Below are 19,985 nucleotides of genomic sequence, written 5' to 3'. Positions count from 1 at the left end.
GGGCTGGCATCAAGAGAACAGGCAGAAGAGTTACTGATTGGAGGCCTGGGGGCGGGGATGATAGAGCTGAAGAATGGTCAGCAATAGGAGATGGAAGGCCAGCTGCAATTTCTCACAGGCCCAATGTTGCTGGAACACATTTTCACATCTTTGACAGTTCGCAACTTAAACATTCATATGTAGGGGACTTACTGTACTCAGACTGGGTAAATGCTGGTCCCTTACATATTTATTCCCTCCTTATCTCTCTCTCCTACCTCCAAGCTTCATCCGAAGGACATGCTTAGTGAGCATCTGGACTATTTCAAATAAATGGAGTATTTCATGTTCAGACTGTTCTGCAAAGAGGAGGCAGTGGGGTCAAGAACGGCACACACCTAAAGGAGGAATCAGGAAAGAGCCCTGGCTGCTCAGAGTACTGGCGTGTCTCCTTCCCCATTTAGGAATCCTCCCTTTTGTATGTCCCACTTCTCCCCTAGCTACTCTGTTCTTGTGCTCACTCTCCATCCCTCCTCCCTCTCAGCTGCCCTCTCCAGGGTCCCTGCTGCAGAATCACTGTTTGGGTACCAAGTTGTCTTTCTTGTATTTAGTAGGAAGGGGAAGGGCCTGCTCTCCATCTTCATCTGTAAATGTGGCCATGGGCATCTTGCAGAGATAGTTGCTTAGACACTCTCATCTGTGCATCCCGTAGAAACGCTCACATACCCCTGAGACTGGTGTGTCCCTTTGGTACCCTTGTCCGGGATCTCTCATCTGGGACTAAAATTAATCTAAATCCTCTTCTTATAACCAATCCACATGGCTGTTGTATCTTGGTCAAGACATACTTTCCTTTATGTAACACAGTGTGTTCTGTTATTTGCTCATCATGTCCAACTCTTTGTGACCCCGCGGACTGTAACCCACCAGGCTCCTTTGTCCATGGGATTCTCCAGGCAAGAATACTAGAGTGGGTTGCCGTTTCCTCCTCCAAGGGATCTTCCTGACCCAGGGGTCAAACTCCGGTCTCCCACATTGCAGGCAGATTCTTTACCATCTGAGTCACCAGGGAAGCCCCACTTTATGTAACACAGGCCTTGTGAAAGTGTTCACGTTCTCACCTGGTTTCTAGTTATGACCTACTTATATTAACTCAGCAGGAAGCATCCCCTAACCTAAATTATGCTGGTGGTTTATTAAAGGAAATTTGAACCAAACAATATGTAATTTTGCAGGTTAGTATCATAATATCAAAGTGAAACATGCTGTCTTCATGCTCTCCCATTTAAATATGGAGCAAAGAATGAGCATCTCCCAAAGAAACTCCACGTTCTCTCCTTGATATTTAAAATTCTATGAAGTGTTAATCGCTCAGTCATGTCTGACTCTTTGCAACCCTATAGACTGTAGCTCCTTAGGCTCCTCTGTCCACAGGGTTCTCCAGGCAAAAATACTGGAGAGGTTGCCATTTCCTTCTCCAAGGGATCTTCCCTACCCAGGGATCGAACCCAGGTCTCCTGTATAGCAGGCAGACTCTTTGCTGTCTAAACCTCTATAGATATATGAAATTGTCTCCTTTCTAATAAAATAGTCTGCCTCAGCTCCAGTAATGAGTCCTTCATTGATACTGATTAATTTTTAATGTTAAAGACGAATGTAAGAACCTGTTTAAACAATTGCCAGGAGCTAAGAAAAATAATTTAAAATAATTGATTCAAAAGCCTGTAGAGACATTTGTTTCAAGGCTGGATTCCCTGGCAGACATTCGGCCTCTTCTGTGACGCTGTGGATGGTCCTGGACAAGTAGAGTTGATTGTCACAGTGAGATGGGCTTGAAAGGGCAATTAAAACCTGCACCCAGAGGTCTATTTCACTGGGCTGCTGTGGAGGTTATTGCTGCCTTATCTTTTTCCCACAGTTATTCCCATGGTAACCTGGGTAATTATGTTTTACCAATGCAATGAATCTTTAAAATAGTAAGGTATAGCTGTGGCTAAGATTCATTATTACTTTAAAAAGAAAAATGCAGGAATGTATGGACTTTTAAGTAACACTTTTTGCATGAAATATTTTTTGGGAAGGAGACATCAGAAACCTTGTAGTGGTTAAGCTTACAAAGAGACTGAACTTGGAGCTCTTATTTTTATTAATTATAGTTTTTTGAACTGTTTGAACTTGTAATCATTAGCACAGGTAATATTTTTATTAATATCAATATTGTTGCTATTCAGTCCCTCGGTCGTGTCTGACTCTTTGTGACCCCATGAACTGCAGCACACCAGGCTTCACTGTCCTTCACCATCTCCCAGAGCTTGCTCAAATTCATGTCCATCGAGTCAGTGATATCATCCAACCATCTCATCCTCTGTCATCCCCTTCTCCTCCCGCCTTCAATCTTTCCCAGCATCAAGGTCGTTTCCAGTGAGTCAGCTCTTCGCATCAGGAGGCCAGAGTATTGGAGCTTCTGCTGCAGCATCAGTTCTTCCAATGAATATTCAGGGTTGATATCGATATGATTACCTTATATATTCCTCCAGGCACAGATTATGCAGAAATACCACATCTCAAGGGTTTCTTATCACAAGAGTTTATTTCTCACTCCATATGGATTGGCAGGAGGTCTTGGCCCACATGGTGGAAATTCTGCCATCTGGAACACATGGCAGACCAGTGTCAGAGGAAGAGAGCCTGGACGGGAATCAGGGAAAACTTTCCAACCAGGAAGCAGTAAGGAGGCATGATATTCCTGCTTGAATTCTGTTGCCCAGTACTAGTTTCGAAGTGAGTGAAAGTCGCTCAGTCGTGTCTGACTCTTTGCGATCCCATGGACTATACAGTCGATGGAATTCTCCAGGCCAGAATACTGGAGTGGGTAGCCGTTCCCTTCTCCAGGGGATCTGCCAAACCCAGGGATCGAACCCAGGTCTCTTGCATTGCAGGCAGGTTCTTTACCACAAGGGAAGCCTAGTTTCAAGGCCCTACCCAATTGCAAGGAAGGCTGAGAATTATTAGTGCCCCTTAAATAATCCCCAGTTTTTGGAGACAGCATTATGTTAGACGCATGGAAATTGTTTCTGAGACTACAGCAGACAGCATATAAATTGGTCAGAGATGTTTTGCCTTTACTACTATGTAACGGTTTCATGTGCTTCGTCTTATTTACCATTTCAGTGAGGATACTTTCATTTCAGGTGTGGCTCCTTGTGGTTGCAATAAGGCTACCACATCTCCTAGCATCATGTCCTCATGCAACTGGGTCTTCCCCAGTGATTCAGTGGTAAATAATCTGCCTGCATTGCAAGAGACACAGGAGACACAGGTTTGATCCCTGAAAGAGGAAATGGTAACCCACTCCAATATCCCTGCCAGGAAAATCCCATGGACAGAGGGGCCTTTGCAGTTGCAAAGAGTCGCACATGACTTAGCGACTGAGTAAGAGCACACACGTTTCAATATTTCTTGTGAAACTGCATTAAAATGTAGGAAGAGAAAATAGTATACTTACTAGTTCACCAGCATATTAATAAGGGTTGAGGTTAGCTCTTTGAATCCAAAAACTAAATTTTGCAGTGGCTTAAATACACAATATGAAGGTTTATCAGGTTAATGGAAACAGGGATGTTCTTACACTTTTATGACACTATCATAGTCCCAGGTTCCTGGCATTACTCTGCTCTGCCATCCGTAGGGTTTGCTTTGTATCATATGGTACATGGTGGCCACTACTGGCTGAGTAGTTACACCTGCTTCATACAAGCAGGGAGAAAAAATAAACTAATAAAAAGAAACAAAGGTCTCTACATGCTGTAATTTGAGGAAGATTCCCAGGGGCTTCTGCTCACTCTTATTTCCTCACTGTTTTCCAAACCTCAGTGGCATCATCCCACCTGACTGAGAGCACAGTGGTAGCACTACCATAAAATACCGCAATGTTTTTGCAGAATGCATAAAAATACTTCCATTTTCTATTTTCTAATATGAACCTGGGCTTTCCCTAGAGAATTGTTGGAATATTTGGTGATGCTACTTCCAGAGTTTTGCCTCTGGGTTTCTGTGGGACTTCTATCACTACTATTTATTAGCAAATACTGGCTTTGAAATAAAAATCCCAAAGGTTTTCAATAATGAAGGACATACAAGTAAACTCAAAATATTTAGCAAACGTGTGTTAGGTCGCTTCAGTGGTGTCCAACTCTTTGCGACCCTATGGGCTGCAGCCTGCCAGGCTCCTCTATCAGTGGGATTTTCCAGGGAGAAATACTGGAGTGGGTTGCCCTGCCTTCCTCAGGGGATTTTCCTAACCCAGGGATTGAACCTGTATCTCCTGCATCTCCTGCATTAGCAGGCAGATGCTTTACCACTGAGCCATCTTGGAAGCCCTAGTTCATGATGTGCTTAATAGTAATAACACTATTCACAGGAGATAGAGTGATTTAAACAGATTGCTTTGGTATAACTTCAAAAGAAGTACTATGTGGAGCCAAAACAATTAATTCCTGATAATCAAATTGCAGAATCATCAAATGAATGTTTACTGAATACTATAGAGACAGAATCAGTAGATAGACCAAAAAATGTCAAGTATAAAAATTTCAGAACACTTACCTTATGTTTCTAATAACCTCATGTTTTTTAGACTTGCAAGATCAAGGTGGTTGAAGCCAGCCCTCCAGGATATGTCTAAGAAAGCTGCTTTTATCTTGGTGCTGTGCTGTGCTTAGTTGCTCAGTTATGTCCAACTCTTTGAGACCCCATGAACTGTAGCCTGCCAGGATCTTCTCTCCATGGGGATTCTCCAGGCAAGAATACTGGAGTGGGTTGCCATGCCATCCTCCAGGGGATCTTCCTGCTTTTATCTTGGAGTTTTCTTCTAATTCCACTGAGGATAAAGGGGCCAAAGAAACTAAAATCTGAAAAATGCTTGGCATTAAATGCATTCTAATTTTAAAAAAATTTTGACCTAATTAATTTATTGATTGGCCACCAGTCCTGGATCATAATAATCTTACAGCCATTTATTTCTAATAGACTCAGGACAAAGATTTTTTTTGTGAACACTTTACAAAGTTAAACATAACAGCATGATTTATATTTTCGAGGTAGAGTGCCCACATTCTGTTTTATCTGCAATTGTGAGAAAAAAAGAAAATTTAGTGTGTGTTATTCTTCCCAAATATTACTTTCCCAGTAATTTCCACTGCATAGAACATGGGCTTTTTAGAGGGCAATTGGCTGAGACCACAGTCACAAGTTGAACCTTGAAAAAATAATAATTAGTATCAGTTGGGATAAGCCAAGTTTACCAAAAGAGGTTACTGGCTAAATACCCAAAAGATGGAGATAAATAAGCACAGGAGCAATGGTAGAAGTTCCATCATTTTGGAACTCCTAATAAAACAATAACTAGGCAACTGACTGCCAGCAGTGGCTGCTAATAGCATCAATGAACAGTTGATGATATCTGGGTGGTGGATAAATGAGGCAGGAGCCCTGAAGTACACTAATTAATTGTAACATCACTAAAAGTGGGATAAAGAGAAACTATCCTCTGATAATGATGTGACTGAGACGCACTAATAGAACAGATTCTTGGCATCATCATGAGCTGAACCATATGGATGGAAAATAGGGTGTTTTCCTAAAAGAGTATTTAAAATCTATGTCTTTCTAAAGCATATATGGGTAGGAATTGGGAGGAGCTGCATGTGGGGTTGAACCAGAATGCCTCCTCTGGGTTTCCACCCGCTGGGTGAGAGGTGTTATCAGTTTTCTTACCTGAGCATTAACCTTCATACCAACAGAACAGCGTGTAAGTGACGGAAAGAAAGAGGGGTGTAGACAGACATAGTCACAACATTAGTACAGATTATGAGAGAAAGCAGGTGCTAAGTTTCTGCAATTGAAATTAACAGATAATAAAACTTTATTCATCAAAAGACTCTAATTTTAAAATATACCTATTTACATGTAAACTGTTTAGGGGTAGAGAAGGTAAATGAGAGAAGATTCTTAAGGAAAGGGGAGAGAGGAGATATGGTGGCGGGGCGGGGGGTGCTAATTCCTAGGAATATATAGGAGCATTCAGTCCATTAAAGGGAAAGAGGGGTGGATACATTAGGCACTTGGGATTAACAGATACACACTACTGTATATAAAATAGGTAAACAACAAGCACCTACTGTATAGCACAGGGAACTATATTGTATGTAATAACCTGTAATGGAAAAGAATCTGAAGAAGACTGTATATATATACTATATATATAATATACACAAGCAGTGAAAAATCTGGCTTAAAACCCAACATTTAAAAAACTAAGACATGCCATCTGGTCCCATGACTTCATGCAAATAAATGGAGAAACAATGGAAACAGAGACAGACTTTATTTTCTTGGGCTCCAAAATCACTGCGGATGGTGACTGCAGCCATGAAATTAAAAGACGCTTGCTCCTTGGAAGAAAAGCTAGAGCAAACCTAGGACAGTGTATTAAAAAGCAGACATGTTACTTTGCTGACAAAGGTTCTCATTAGTCAAAGCTATGGCTTTTCCAGTAGTTATGTACAGATGTGAGAGTTGGACCATAAAGAAGGCTGAATACCAAAGAATTGATGTTTTTGAACTGTGGTGTTGGAGGAGACTCTTGAGAGTCCCTTGGACTGCAAAGAGATCAAACCAGTCCATCCTAAAGGAAATCAGCCCTGAACATTCATTGGAAGGACTGATGCTAAAGCTGAAGCTCCACAACTTTGGCCACCAGATGCCAAGAGTTGACTCATTGGAAAAGACCCTGATGCTGGGGAAGATTGAGGGCAGGAGAAGAAGGGGGTGACAGAGGATGAAATGGCTGAATGCCATCACTGACTCAAGGGACATGAGTTTGAACGAACTCTGGGAGACAGTGAAGGACAGGGAAGCCTGGCGTGCTGCAATTCATGAGGTCACAAAGAAACAGGACTGAGCAATGGGACAACAATAGGGGCTTCTCAAGTGGCTCTAGTGGTAAAGAATCTGTCTTCCAGAGCAGGAGATGCAAGAGACTCGGGTTTGATCCCTGAGTCAGGAAGATCCTCTGGAGTAGGAAATGGCAAACTGATCCAGAATTGCCTGGAGAATTCCGTGGACAGAGGAGCCTGGTGGGCTACAGTCCATGGGGCCTCAAAGAACCAGACATGACTGAGCACATGTATAACTGAATTGCTTTGCTGTACATCTGAAACTTACACAACATTGCAAATCAACTATACTTCGATATAAAAAAAAAACAAAGAATGCATGAAAAATCAAGAAGCCATGACCTCATGCCAGGACCTCTTGGAAACCCATACATTTGCAGAGAGAGTTTCTTCGAAACACTGGTCAGCTGTGCAGACAGGCACGGGGGAGTGTGGCTCAGTACATCACAGTCACTTCAGTCCCTTCCTAAAATCCACCAAGGACTCACTGTCCTTCTGAGACTGAAACACACATGGTCTGCACTCTCTTTGTCTCTCAGTCTTCATCTCAACCTCCTGGCACTGGGATCCCCACTGAGGATTTCTCTTTGCTTATCATTTGGTTGATCTCCTCGGTAGAGAGGATTCTCCTGACCACCCTTGCTAAACCCTCCTTTCCCCAGGTTCTCACTGTTACACACTTAAGTCTAGGCTCGTAGCTCAATTAGCAAAGAATCTTCCTGCAGTGCAGGAGACCTGGGTTCGATTCCTGAGTTGGGAAGATCCCCTGGAGAAGGAAATGGCAACCCACTCCAGTATTCCTGCCTGGAGAATCCCATGGACAGAGGAGCCTGGCAGGTTATAGTCCATGGGGTCGCAAGTATCAGACTAAACCCACCACCCTCAGTTTGTTGATTCCCTCTGCAGAGAGGACTGTCCTGACCACTCTTGCTAAACTCTCCTTCCCCCAGTTTCTCACTGTTACACACTGCTCTCATCTATGCTTATTACCAATGGGATTTTCGTTTAATGAAGCTGAATGAATTTATAAGAGCAGACATTTCATAACTTGAATGAAAAGAATTTAAAAAAAGATGAGAACTATTGATTAAGGAGTATGATTGCAGCCTGATTTGATCCTGTTGGTTACAGCATGACTGTGTTAATGGGGGTAAATAAAACTTAGTTACGTTCATTACAGCTGCTTTCTGTGAGTGGCAGCTAACTAAGATCATGGAAGTGTAGAGTGAAAAATGTGACCAGAAATAATAGTTCTGCCATGAGGAAGAGAGAAAGGCCACCCTGTGAAGGCTAAATTTAATCAAAACCTGCATGTACACAGTAACATCAGGTTTTATGGTTAGATATGTACAGACATTAAACCATTTTCAAGTAATTTTGCACAGAAAACAACTTTATTTCTATGAGTCTGAAATGCTCCCCAAACTCCATTTAAAATCACTGATTTTATAATTTTATTTTTGGAACATGTTTTTGTTCTAATTTCAAATTTGCAGAAAAATTTCAAGGTTAGTACAAGGAACTTTCATGTAAGTACCATTTACTCAATCTCAGGAATTGTTTATTTTGCCTCACTGCTTTATCCTCTCTCCCTCTCTCTCCTGTCTCCCCCACACATGCACACAAATACACACACGTATTTTTATATCACTTTCTTTGAACCACTTGAGAGCACTTTGGGGACATTCTATATTCCCTCCCTACACATCCCCTCTTGTCATGATTCCTTGTCTAGTGAACTGATCCAAACCTCATTCCTGCAAGGTCTGGACCTTTAGTTTTCCTGCCTAAATTGGATTGCTATAGCTTTCCATTGACTTTAATCGCATACGTTCCTCAATTATCATGTTCCAGACACGCTCCTCCCTGCTTGCCTTTTGCAGTAGTCACCCACTTCATAGTCAAGATCACCAGCCCAGCCAGCACAGAGACTCCCCTCTTTGCCTGTGGATCCAGAAGAATGAGACATTCAAAGAGCCCAGGCAGCAGTACAAACTCCAGTTCAATAATAGCATTTGTCATGCCTGCTGGTGAAACCATTCCTCCCTTTGGACTCATGACCTCTAAACAGCAGAACCTAAAATCATAGCCAGGCAGGCAAATAAAACCAATGTTGAGGTCAAATTAAGAAGCACTTTTTTTTCTGTGTAAGGTAGAGTGATGTATGTCAGGTGTACTGATGCAAAATGGTAAAGAACTTCTCGGAGCGGTGAACCCAAAGGAAGACAGCTCTGAGTTGCAAAAAGCTACCTGTTAAGCAGTGATTAAAATTAGTGGCTGCCATTTGCAGACAAAGAAATCAATACTAATGACTGCAAGACTTGCCTTCCGGGGTAGAAACAAATGGTTCAGAGCACTGCAGTGGGAGTCCCTGCAGGGAGCTCCTTACCCAGCAGAGAACCCACGTGTAGGGGCTGCTTTTTGATGCTCGTGCCCCAGAGGCAGTTTTTAGTCAATAGGAAACCCAGCAAACAAGCCGCAGGGAATTTTTTTAAAAGACTGGAGTTCTGTTGTTTCTAATTTTTAATCTTTCCATTCATTTTCACTTTTAACAGATACCTGTGTTTCTACTTACCAGATAAAGTAGACAAAAATGATTGAAGCTTCAGTAATCACACTACTTTCTGAATTATTGTTTTACAAAAAAAGTATTGAGAAATATGTGTTTGATAGCCCTCAGAAAGAGATGCAAAAGTTTATGTGATTTGAAAAATACACCCAGAATCTTGAGAATTATTATTTTTTAAATCAAAATTTAATTTAGATAATTGCAGATTTACATGCAATTGAAAGAAATAATACATAAATATCCCATGAAACCTTTGCCCAGGGTCTCCCAGTAAATGTCTTGTAAGTGTGGTTGTGTAAGTTATCGCAATGAAATAAATCACTAATCTTACTCAGGTTTCCTCAGCTTTATATTTACTTGTGTGTGAGTGTTTGAGCAATGAGAATGTGATTTTGATTCTATACAATTTGTGTATCTATGTCACAGTCAAGATTCTGTGGCTCAGATGGTAAAGAATCCGCCTGCAATGCAGGACACCCAGGTTCGATCCCTAGGTCGGAAAGCTCCCCTGGAGAAGGGCATGGCAACCCACTCCAGTATTCTTGCCTGGAGAATGAATCCCATGGACAGAGGAGCCTGGTGGGCTGAAGTTCATGGGGCCGTACAGAGTCAGACACTACTGAACAGCTAACGCTTTCACTTTCATCCTCTCAGGTTCTCTCACGTTGCCATTAGTAACCCTCCACCATCATCCTTAACGTGTAACCATCAGTGATCTATTTTCTATTCTTAGAATTTTACCATTTCAAAAAATACTCCATCCATGAAACTGTGTGCTATGTAACATATTGGGATGGGCATTTTCATTCAGCAAAATGTAGTTGATCCTTAGGCTTTATAAGGTTGAATTTTATTATATTATTACAATTATATTTCATATTATATAATACAATGAATATATTATAATTATAACTATATATTATATTCCAGTTATAAGAATATAATGGATATAGGAGTCTGGCAGGCTACAGTTCATGGGATCACAAGAGTCAGATGTGACTTAGCGACTAAACTACCACCACCATAAAGGAAGGAAATTCTGACAGATACCACAACATCAATCAACCTTGAGGCCAGTACATTAATTGAAATAAGCCAGTTATAGATAGACAAACATGTATAATCCCACTTAAATGAGGTATCTATAATTGTTACACTTGTAGAAACAGAAAGTAAAATGCTGAGGCCAGGAGCTGTGTGGGAGGAAAAAGTGGGTAGCTGTTGTCTTTGAGGTAGAGAGTTCAGTTTTGCAAGATAAAAGAACTCTGAGCATCAGTTGCATGAATATCCTTAACATTACTCAACTGTATACTTAGAATTGGTTAAGATGGTAAATTTTATGTAACTTGTTTTTTTCACCACAATTAAAAATAATAATGATTATATAAAACATATAAATAAGGCATATAGATATACAGGAATACCTATCTGTCTCAAACTATTGTAAAAAATTGAAGAGGAAGCAACATTCCCAAATTCATTGTATTAGGCCGCCTAATAACCAAGCCAAACAGAGACAGCACAATCGGACCAAGTTACAAACTGTATGATTCCAACTATGTGACATTCTGGAAAAGGCAAAACTAAAAAGACAGTAAAAATATCAGTGGTTTTCAGGGGCCGGAGGTGGAAGAGTGTGAGAGATGAGTACTCAGAACACAGAAGATTTTTAGACAAGTGAAAATACTGTATCTGATACTCTAATAATTGGTGCATGTCGTTACATGTGTGTCCAATCCATAGAATGTACACCATCAAGAGAGAATCTGAATGTAAACTATAGACTGTGGGTGATTATGCTGTATCAGTCAATGTAGGTTCATTAATTGTAGCAAATACTCCCCTCTGGTGGGGGGTGTTGATGGTGGGGGAGGCCGAGGGGAGGGGGCAGGAGGTATATGGGAAATCGCCATACCTTCCTCTCATTTTTGCTATGAACCTAAAAATGCCCTAAAAATAAAGTCTTTAAAAAATCTGTAGAATTCACATCAGAGAGACTAATGAGTTCAAGAGAGCTTGAGCTGATAGCAGTGGGGACAAGGGTAAAAGGAGCATGAAACCTGAAGGATCTAAGGCAAAGGCATGAGAAAGAAAAGGCAAGTGTGAGTTAGGGGACTGGTCAGGAGGAGAAGGCAGTCTAAGCTGGTCCACCTGCACTAATGAAGTACCAACCTTCACCCAGGCTTCTCTAGCGGCCCCCGGCAGGGGGCAGACGGCCTCATTTCCCTCCCCCTGTCTTCATATTCACAAAGGCTTCTCTCCTCCTGAATAATCACAACTGTCTATTACGACTTCGTTAAGTTCTTTCATTAGGACCCAACTGTTACTGGCCTGATATAAATGGGCATGACTATGCACTTGTAGGCAGCAATCTGTGGCTTGGGCAGAAGTGAATACTGTGCTCATTTATAAGATGGTATGATCTCCTGGAGCACCAAGAGCAGCCTCCCTGGCAAGCCTTGATGAATCAACAAGCACTCATTTCTGTAGCTGACTTTGGAGAAGCTCCAAGACATTCTCTGGGACTAAACAGACTCTTATCTGCTTGTTGAAAAGGCCTAGGAAGCTGGATAGAGCAACTCAGATCAAATAAAGAGCAACTCTGTAGAGAGGCTGCCTCAGCAAGCTTACCACCTAAAAAGAAAATGAAATATTGTGAAGAAAGACTTTAGGTAAGCTCAATTATTCTCTTAAAAAAATAGCAATTAACACATGAGATGGTTGCAGAAAAATTTAGAAAGAAAGAAAAGATATTGATTTTTTTCCTCTCCTGCAACAACAATAAAATAAGAATAAGACAACTCCAAATGAAACCATTTCAAAAATAGAAATGAGAAGGGGATCCCTAAATATTATATCCTTTTTAGCTAGAATTCAGAATAAGGAAAAAGCAGTTTAGCAAAGAAATAAAACCTTTACCATTAAGACTGGTTTCATAGTCTCTGTAAACCTTGGAGCTGATGAAAATCAATCTAAAGAAAATATTCGCTTATTTAATGAATAGCATATTGTCTTTCAGGGCTGCCTATGTGGAGCTAGGGGTGAAGAATCTGCCTGCCAATGTAGGAGATGCAAGACTGTGGGTTTGATCCCTGGGTTGGGAAGATACCCTGGAGTATGAGATGGCAGCCCACTCCAGTATTCTTGCCTAGAAGATTCCATGGACAGAGGGGCCTGGTAGGTTACAGTCCACAGTTAGGTCACTAAGTCATTTCAGTTGTGTCCAACTGTTTGTGACTCCATAGACTGTAGCCCACCAGGCTCCTCTGTCCATGGGATTCTCCAGGCAAGAATCCTGGAGTGGGTTGCCATGCCTTCCTCCAAGGGATCTTCCTGACCCAGGGATCAAAGCCACATTTCTTACACCTCTTGCATTGGCAGGCAGGTCCTTTACCACTAGAGCCACCTGGAAAGACCCAGCTAGAGTCCATGGGGCCTCAAAGAGTTGGACACGACTGAGCAACTGAGCACACACACATATCATCTTTCTCACGTCCCCTGAAAGGAATAGTGTATGACTTTATACCCACTGGTTCCAGAATGTGATTCTCGGGCCAACAACATCATCACTTGGAACTTGTTCAAATTCTTTGCCTTTGCCTCAAGCCTGAGAAACCAGAAACCAGGGGAGGGTCTCAACAATATATGATAACAAGCTTCCCCCATCCTGGTATTTCTGATACCTGCTAAAGTTTGAGATCTACTGCCTTAAATCATGTCCATGTGTATGAGTGCCCACTCACTTTAGTCATTCCCGACTCTGCAACCCTATGGACTGTAGCATACCAGGCTCCTCTGTCCATGGGATTCTCCAGGCAAGAATAGTGGATTGGGTTGCCACTTCCTTATTCAAGGGATCTTCCCAACTCGGTGATCAAACTCACCTCTGCCTGTGTCTCCTGCATTGCAGGCAGATTCTACACCCACTGAGCCACCGGGAAAGCCCAAATCATGTCCGTATGCCATGTAAAAAAGCTTCTCTGAAGACTGTGCAGGATGGAAAATATCTTATAACTGGATTCGATGCACTTACAATTCACACTTTCAGAGAGTTATAACTTGAGGCTTGTACAGAAACCTCCCTTACTATAGGAATACCAGCATTCACACAATGATGTTCCGGGAGACTTTTCAAGCAATAAAGAAAATGGGCATGAACAGTCAGGGGGAGTTTTACCACTTAAAATTGTTCCATTGTCCAGAATCAAGAGAATATTCCAGGACTTTTCTCTGGGGATCATCTCCTTCCTGAGATGTGGGATGAGAGAGATAACTTTAATCCTATACAGACCAAAGTGACATGAATTCAAAGAAGCTCTGTAGGTTGACAGACCTGTGACTGGAAAGTAGCTTACCTGCTTATGTTTGTTATGGTGACATTGTATATACAGTTGTCCCCAAGGGGTTGATTCTAGGACCCCTGCAGATATCAAAGTCCCTGGATGCCTACGTTCCTTACATAAAACCCTACTAGATTCAACCTTCCATATCTGCCAGTTCTGCATCCAAGGATTCAACCAATGTTGGATGCATTTTCCAATTGATTTGCAGTCATGAAACCTGTCATTTGGAGGGCTGGTTCTATTCACTACTTTCTTTATTTATGACTTTTAAAGGTTTTCCCTTAATTTTCTGTGTATGAAGAGCTTGATGATTCTGGGAGTTTTTTCCTTTCTCCATTCCTCTCATAATGCTCCAATCGGAATGCTTCAATTCCTCTCATAAAGGTCCAATATACTTCAGCCTGCTTAAATAATTTTTTAAAAGGCTTTTATTTATTTATTTATTTAAATAAATTTATTTATTTTAGTTGGGGGCTAATTACTTACAATATTGTAATAGTTTTTGCCATACATTGACATGAATCAGCCATGGGTTTACATGTGTTCCCCTTCCTGGACCCCCCACCCACCTCCCTCCCCATCCCATCCCTCTGGGTCATCCCATTGCCCCGGCCCTGAGCCCTTGTCTCATGCATCGAACATGGAATGGTGTTCTGTTTCACATATGATAATATACATGTTTATTGGAAATAAAAGCAAAAATAAACAAATGGGACCTAATTAAAAGGCTTTTAAAAATGATGCAAATGAACTTGTATACAAAATAGAAAAAAAATAAAAATAAAAAATAAAAAAATAAAAAAAATAAAAAAAAAATAGAAATAGACCCACAGACCTAGGAAACAAACTTAGGGTTACCAAAGGGGATGGGGGAAGGGATAAATTAGGAAATTGAAATTAGCATATACTGCTACATATGAAAAGATGAACAACAGGACCTACTGTATAGCACAGGGAACTAGACTGAATATTCTGTATTAACCTATAAGGGAAAAGGAACTGAAAGAGTATATACATACATATTTATATGTATAATTGAACCACTTTGCTGTACACCTGAAACTAATACAATATTGTAAATCAACTATACTTCAATTTTTAAAAGGTTTTTTTGTATTTTGTGAGAGCAGTTTAAATTAATATTCCTTTAAAAGTGAGATTTTATGTCACATACCATAAAACAGTCCTGCTAAAATATACAGTTCAGTGGATTTTATTATATTTAGAAAGTTGTGTAGGCATGACCGCTAATTCTATAACCAAGAATTGCAGCAGTTTTCCAGTTCCTATGGAACATGTTGCTTCTCTTTAGGGTCCTCAGGATGAAGCTTCAGAGAGTGGAGTGAATTCAGGTCCACATGATGGCACCTGGATTGTAGACTCCAGAAAGCAGTAAGTAAATCTGAAAAGCACAATGGCATCAGCCAGACAAGCTTCCCAGTTGGCTTAGTGGTAAAGAATCGTCTGCCAGCATAGGAGATGTGGGTTCAATCCCTGGGTCAGGAAGATCCTGGAGAAGGCAATGGTAACCCACTCCAGTATTCCTGCCTGGGAAATCCCCTGGACAGAGGAGCCTGGCGGGCTACTCTCCATGGGGTCTCAAAGAACTGAACACAACTTAGCGAATAAACAATATCAACAACAACAACCAACCAAATATAAAAGCTTGAGCTTTACAGTCAACCCTCTGTAGTTACAGGTTTCACATCTAGGGATTCAATCAACTCCAGATCTAGCCTATTTGCAAAACCATTTCAGAAAGTTCCAAAAAGCAAAACTTGAATTTGCTGCATTTGGGCACAGGTTTATACAGCATTTACATTGTGTTTACTACTATCGACATAGCATTTCCCTGCATTAAGCATTATAAATAATCTAGAGATGATTCAAAGTCTATGGAAGGATGTGTGTGGATTATATCCAGATATAGCACCATTTTATAGAAGGGACTTGAGCATGCCGGATTTTGGTCTGTGTAGGAATCCCTGAGCTAACCCCCTGTGGATGCCAAGAGATGAACAACTGTACTTTGCGTCCTAATCCGTGAGCATAGAAATTCCAGATGAATATAGGGATTGGCATGATTTTCACTCCTCTTTGGGTATAGATTCTCAAAGATTTAGAGAAATATGTCAATCTTTTAAACCTCACAGAAGCAAGAGTAAAAATGAGGTAAAAATGAAGAGAACTCAAACTTCTTTTTTTTCCAGATGTTTCTTATTAGCTACTTCTTATCAGTCAGGCAAGAAAGCTGCCAAGAATCAAGGGCCCATTGGGAGGAAATGTCCTGAGGTACAAGTTTGGGTTTTCAGCATGAGGGAGACCAGTTGTCTCTCTCTGCTCCCTGCACCCCTCACCTCCTACTGGATCTGGGGTGTCTCCTTCTCTGAGTTAAGATCTGTGATCTTGCCAAGTTTCATCTGACCAAATTCTGTCAGCTTTGATCCTGCATAATTGTTTGGGGATCTTGTCTCTGAATCCAGATGATGAATCCTGCAAACACAGTCAAAACATCTGAGCCTTTCCCAGTCCTGCTGGAGGCCATTTAGCCAGATACGGTCCAATATGTTCACCTGGGAAACAAGCAGAAAGAGATTCATTTTGATAAAACACAGAGCAAGGGAGTTTGATATTAATATAAATGAATATAGATAGATATAAACCATGGCAGACTTTGCTGTCTGGCCTCTGAGGCATAAGCAAGAGCAATTACTTCAAACTGTTTGATCAACACAACAAGCTACAAGGTCACCCCCGACATTGAAGACGGCCAGGGTTTCTGAGGGACACTCGGCATCCAGACCCTTATTTCAAGCCATGCCGCCTGCCTGACTGCTGCTGTGTTAGAACTATTAATACAGGAGGACTGGGTATCTGGGCCCAAGCTTCCGTCACGCAGCAGAGCAAGCAACACCTGCAAATTTGCACAGAGACCCTGGGACCATCCAAGGGCTTCCCTGAAAGCTCACCAGTAAAGAATCTTCCTGCAATGCAGGAGAAGGGGATTCGATCCATGGGTCGGGAAGATCCCCTGGAGAAGGAAATGGCAACCCACTCTAGTATTCTTCCCTGGAAAATCCCACAGATGGAGGAGCCTGGCAGGCTACAGTCCATGGGGTCACAAAGAGTCAGACATGACTGAAGGGACTTAGCATGCATGCACGAGGTCATCCAAAGGATCTAAATCCTTTTATCTCAAATCAGAAGAGAATTTAAAAGGGTTTGGGCGATAACGACACCAATTGTCATTATCTGAATGACAGTGGAATCAAGCAAGGCATGCACTTACTGGTTTTTCAGCTTGACAAAAGCGTGAAAGTAGCAAATGTTAGCGACTTAGCAAAATTGAAATTTAAATACACTTATTGAGAGCCTATGGAGAAGGACATGGCAACCCACTCTAGTATTCTTGCCTGGAGAATCCCCATGGACAGGGAAGCCTGGCGGGCTACAGTCCATGGGGTCACAAAGAGTCAGACACAACGGAGCACACACAAACCCTGGGAGCCTAGGAGCCAGACACCTTTAAACTACTCCCAAATTTACCTTTATAAGACCTTTGAAGATGCATGTTCCTGCATGATTTTCTTTTAAGAGCGGGGTCTTTTTCCAAGAACTAACTGAAAGTTATTTATTTGGCATCTAAGAAGCATCCTGAGTGTTCCTTCATTCGTCCACTCGTTTATTTATTCACACACCATTAAATACTACAAAGCTATTAGTACCGTAGTCTCTGCTCTGTGTGGTTGGTGGGGAGCAACGAGGCATGGATTTCTGTGTGGGGCAGTCAGGGGCTACCTAGAGGGGAACTTCAACGTAACATTTAGGAAATTCAAGCTGATCCTAAAGTTCTCTTGGATTCCCTCCCCAAACCTGCACTTCTTAAAATGTTTTCTCTCCTGCTGATTGACTTATCCACCCTGAAGAATGGAAGTATTAATATTAATTATAGACATTCCATGAGAAAAAATAACAACAATAGATTAACCTTTTCCCTTCCAAATTCAAGGAAATAATATCCAATATGAAAGCTCAATTTCATCGACAAGGAGAAAAAAATTTTTCCTAATTCTTAATTTTTAAATGTTTCTTTAACCCACGAGGAAAGAAAATATTATTTGAATACAATTTGGAAAATAAATAGACCTTTCTTAACATCATTCTTGAATCATCAAATTTTAGATGAAAATATTTCTATTTTGAACATTTAAGGATTTGAGCCCAAGCTATACTGGATTTAAATATACAGGTGTAACAGTGTCACTGTTATACATTTTCTTCCTAAGTGGATGTGATGGGTTTTGTCATGTAAGAGAGCTCCTGAAAGTCAGCATCATATATAAAGTTTAGCTTTATGACAGAAAGAAACATTAACTGTAATGTTATTCACACCGCTTTTTCAGGTGTCCAAGTCTATCATGAAATTCTGGAATCTTCGATCATCGCTTTGAAGTACAAATGTCCTGAATAGCTCGGTCTTGTGCTCCAGCTTCCTCTGAGATAGGACACTAGGAGGCGCTAACATGTGACCAGCTTTTAATCTACCTTTTTTAACATTCACATTTTTAATAAGGTCTCTTCTGCTGATACACCTATTATAATAGCATTTTGAAGTTAAAATATGGTATTGTATTTAGTCTGAATACGTGAGGAGCCCAAGAGCACAATAAGGTATAATTAACATTCTCTTCTTTCAGACAATGCATCCAACCCTATGAAACATGGAGCTGGATGGTCAGATTTAACCAGTTTGAATATACAAACAACTCAGGGATATATGCAAAGCAGGATATTTGCAGGAATAATCACTAATAGATATAATAAAGCTTGCCAAATAGCATCAGGAAAAAGTAAAATTTTGGAAGGACACTACAATGCCAGAGACAGACGTAAAACCACCATATGTTGTGATATTCAACTGTATGTGAGTTGCCAAGCATTATCAGAGGATACTGATCTTAATCCACCATTAAAAGTAGATTTGAACATCTGTGTCTCTATTTCTGCTTTGCAAGTGAGTGCATCTGTACCATTTTTCTAGGTTTCACATATAAGCTTCATTTTACAATGTTTGTTTTTCTCTTTCTGATGTATTTCACTCTGTATGACAGTCTCTATGTCTATCAATGTCTTTGCACGTGGCACTATTTCATTCCTTTTTATGGCTGAGTAATATTCCATTGTATCTATGTGCTTCATTTTCTCTTTCCATTCCTCTGTTGATGGACATTTAGGTTGCTTCTGCTGCTGCTGCTAAGTCGCTTTAGTCATGTCCGACTCTGTGTGACCCCATAGACGGCAGCCCACCAGGCTCCTCTGTCCCTGGGATTCTCCAGGCAAGAATACTGGAGTGGGTTGCCATTTCCTTCTCCAATGCATGCATGCAAAGTCACTTCAGTCGCGTCTGACTTTGTGCGACCCTGTGGACAGCAGCCCACCAGACTCCTCTGTCCATGGAATTCTCCAGGCAAGAGTACTGGAGTGGGTTGCCATTTCCTTCTCCAGTAGGTTGCTTCTATGTCGTAGCTATTGCAAATAGTGCAATGAACACATGTAGCTTTTTGAATTACGGTTTTCTCCTTGGACAGCAAGGAGATCAAACCAGTCAATTCTAAAGGAAAGCAACCCTGAAGATCCGCTGGAAGGACTGATACTGAAGCTGAAACTCCAATACTTTGGCCACCTGATGTGAAGAGCTGACTCATTGGAAAAGATCCTGATGCTGGGAAAGATTGAAGGCAGGAGGAGAAGGGGACGACAGAGGATGAGATGGTTGGATGGCATCACCGACTCAGTGGACATGAGTTTGAGCAAACTCTGTGAGATGGTGAAGGACAGGGAAGCCTGGTGTCCTGCAGTCCCTGGGGTCACAAAAGGTCAGACACGACTGAGAGACTGAACAACAACCAGGTATACGTCCAGGAGAGGGACTGTTGGGTCATACGGTAGTTCTATTTTTAGTTTTTCGAGGAATCTCCATACTGTTCTCCATAGTGGCTTTACCAATTTATACTCTAATGAATAGTATAAGAGGATTCCCATTTCTCTACAACATTTCCAGCATTTATCATTTGTAGACTTATGGATGACAGCTATTTCTGGCTGATGTGAAGTGATACCTCATTGTAATTTTGATTT

Source organism: Giraffa tippelskirchi, chromosome 8 (assembly GCF_054371585.1).
Source record: "Giraffa tippelskirchi isolate mGirTip1 chromosome 8, T2T-mGirTip1v1.2.pri, whole genome shotgun sequence".
Taxonomy (NCBI): Eukaryota; Metazoa; Chordata; class Mammalia; order Artiodactyla; family Giraffidae; genus Giraffa; species Giraffa tippelskirchi.
The sequence above is the reverse complement of the archived record's forward strand: the minus strand, read 5'-3'. Positions refer to the sequence as shown.